The sequence below is a fragment of the Cryptomeria japonica genome, chromosome 10, assembly GCF_030272615.1.
Source record: "Cryptomeria japonica chromosome 10, Sugi_1.0, whole genome shotgun sequence".
NCBI classification, from domain to species: Eukaryota; Viridiplantae; Streptophyta; class Pinopsida; order Cupressales; family Cupressaceae; genus Cryptomeria; species Cryptomeria japonica.
Genome location: NC_081414.1, coordinates 586,058,659 through 586,061,941, shown reverse-complemented (window position 1 = coordinate 586,061,941; position 3,283 = coordinate 586,058,659).

Here is a 3,283-nt window from a genome sequence, read left to right as displayed (position 1 = left end):
TTCCTTGATGAGGTCTTGTTGTGGACTTTGATATTGATGAATTGTATTTGCCCCAAGAATTGGATGAACCAAAGAAGGTGCACCACCACCAATATATTGATATGATGAGGAGGTGGGAATGTGGGATGTGATGACCGATGTCGCTGGGGTTTGAGTGACAGTTGGTTGCGGTCCACCAACTATTGTGACGGGATTGAATATGGCCCCGATAAAATTTGCGACATTGTTGGGAGGAAGGGAAGTTTGTGGAATAGAAATTTGTGGTTGAATAGAAGGAGGTGGTATAGAAGTTTGTTGGAGAATGGATGAGATCGGATTTGATAGTGGTATGGATGGTAAGGAGGAAGAAGGTGGGATGGAGACCATGGTGGGAGGTACCGCGGGTGGCATTGATTGAGCCTGGATGATTGATGGGGCTGAAATTGATTGAGTTTGAATAGTAGGTGCAACACTTTGTGTGGGAGCGAAGTCTCCTTGTGGTTGTTGGGTGAGAGTGGATCTATTAAATTCAGGAAAAAGTTGAGCTCCATGTTCAAGGAGAGTTTTCAGAAGTGCAGTAGGATTGTGTTTAATAAACTTTTCCATCATCTCTTGGTTATAAGAATCCGCTAGGAAAGTTTGCACTTCCGGATAAAGTTCATCTTGGTTAACCATGTCAAGATTTTGACTTTGATCTTGATCGCTAGGTTGACCACTTTGTGTATGATCTTGTGTGGGATCTTCATATAGGACATCAATGTCCGACATGCCATATTGTTGTTCAACCATCTTTTTCTTTTGGGATCGAGTTGCGACCATACACGATATTTGTGATGAAAAGACTTAGGAAAAATGTGATGAAAGAACTTAAGAAATTTGTGATGAAATGATTTAAGAAATTTGAGGATGAAAGGACTTGAGAAATTTGAGGATGAAAGGACTTAAGAAATTTGAGAATGAAAGGACTTGAGAAATTTGTGATGAAAGGATTTAAGAAATTTGAGGATGAAAAGACTTGAGAAATTTGTGATGAAAGGATTTGAGAAATTTCACGATGAAAAGACTTGAGAAATTTGTGATGAAAGGATTTGAGAAATTTCAGGATGAAAAGACTTGAGAAATTTGTGATGAAAGGACTTGAGAAATTTGTGATGAAAGGATTTAAGAAAATTGAGGATGAAAGGATTTAAGAAATTTGAGGATGATTGATGAAGAAGGTATGGTAGTGATGGTTTAGAAGAAACTTGATAACTAGGTTGTCTTTGACATGAATACGACTTAATGGAGGATCGATTTGAATGGCAAGTTGTATGAAGGGATATGACCACCCTGATTTGGATGATAATAGGTGTTTCAAAGGACAAACTTGAATGTTAACGTAGGCGATAAACTCTTAGCTTCTCTCTTGGGCTTATGAAAAATGGGACGGACAGAGTTTTGACACAATTTTGGACTTTGTGTGGGTAATGACTTGGACAATTGTTTGTGTCTTGACAAATGTTTTTGCAAAGTGTTTGGGGATAGTGATGTGTTTTTAGTCTACTCTTGGCAAGTATGTATCAAACAAAGCAAACACAGTGATCAAATGCATATTATATCAAAGACACTCATGCTCGTATACAACATTCTTAAGGCTGGCAAGGACAATAGTCATTGAATCCCAATTGGTTTCCCATCTACACTTACCCAGAGCGGACACTTAGATGCTTGACCCCACTGGCTCCCCTCCACGACACTCACTTCTCAGGGCAGCCAAGCATCAATTCCCATGAAAACTCCTCATGGCGAACTTTGTGTCTCTACTAAGGGTCGTAAGAATATGGGCCGCTTCAGAGGTCCGACCTCCTGCACCAATGACTAGAAGATTTTTGGCCACTATGAACAAGGTGTTTAGTAAGTCTTCCTGTTAGGAGCTACCCTTCGAAGTTGCACAAGCGCAATTGAGGCCTATAGCCCAACGAAGCACCAAGAACTTAGTAGTCACGCAAGCGTGATTGAGATCTCTAGGATCCTACTAAGCACCCAATGTGAGAGTGAACTCTCATATAGCCCCAACCATTAACCCTTTCGTAGTCAATGGCCTATTTATTATAGTGAGTTGGGAACCCCAGGTCCGGGTGTACTCACTTGGGTTGTTCCCCTCTTACCTTCTCAAAGAGCAAGTTGGGAGGGCAGGCCCGCTAGAGGTAAACACACAATCAAACAAGAAAAGGTTGGAGGGTCTGAATTTTTTATCATCTAGTAAGATGAGAGCATATTTTCCTACCTTTACGCTTTTCTTAAAGACATATAAGACAATGGTTCATTCCATTTTAATTAATATCTAGGTGCCTAATTTAAATAAATGCACAATATTTGGTTGAATCAGCCAGGCAACCTGCAAAACCACTCGATTAGTAGTTTGAAAAATGGAGTCTTCAAAAAGCGTCCTGCAAAACAACTTGATTAGTAGTTTGGGAAAATAGAGTCTTCAACAAGCGTCCTGCAAAAAACAACAAAATGACAAAAATATTAATTTTTTTGATTTTTTCGGAATGAATAGAAAAACATGAATAAAAACTTTTTTACTAATGACAAATGTGGATTTGAAGAAAGCTTTGATGGGTAAATGGGGTTTGACTAGGTTTTTGCCACTTTTTAAGGGATAGGCAACCGAAAAATGGGGATTTTGGAGGAGAGATGAAGGAATGGGAAAATTTGTCCAAGAGGGACAAAGAAGCAAAAGTTGGAGATGGATAATATGAGAAAAATTTGGAGGTGATTGGATAAAAGGGGGAGTTATGAAAAACCCTAAAAATAGAGAAATATGAGATTTTGGGCTTCAAAAAGTGGATTTTTGGGATAAGGCCCCCAAGAAAGGAAATGTGGAAAATGGCAATGCGGAGAATCTGGTGAAGTTTGGAGGAAAATGGAGTCGAGATAAAGAAGATATGGCGAAAAAACAAAATTTTTTTTACTAAGATTTAATAGAGCAGACAGAAACCCTAGATTTAACAGAGCAGAAACCCTAGATTTAACAGAGCAGAAACCCTAGATTTAACAGAATAAAAAAAAATGTCAAAGGTCCAGATTTTTTATTGTCTAGATAGACAAGAGCATAATCTCCTACTTTCACACTTTCTTACGGTCAAACATATTATATTTAAACAGAGCAGATAACAGGAAATGAAAAAAAAAGAAATGCAGATAACAGTTAGCGCCTAAAAATTTCAGACAGATTAACAGAGTAGACAGTAGCACTAAACATATATAAAAGTGTCAAAGGTTCGGATTTCTGATTGTCTAGATAGATAAGAGCATACTC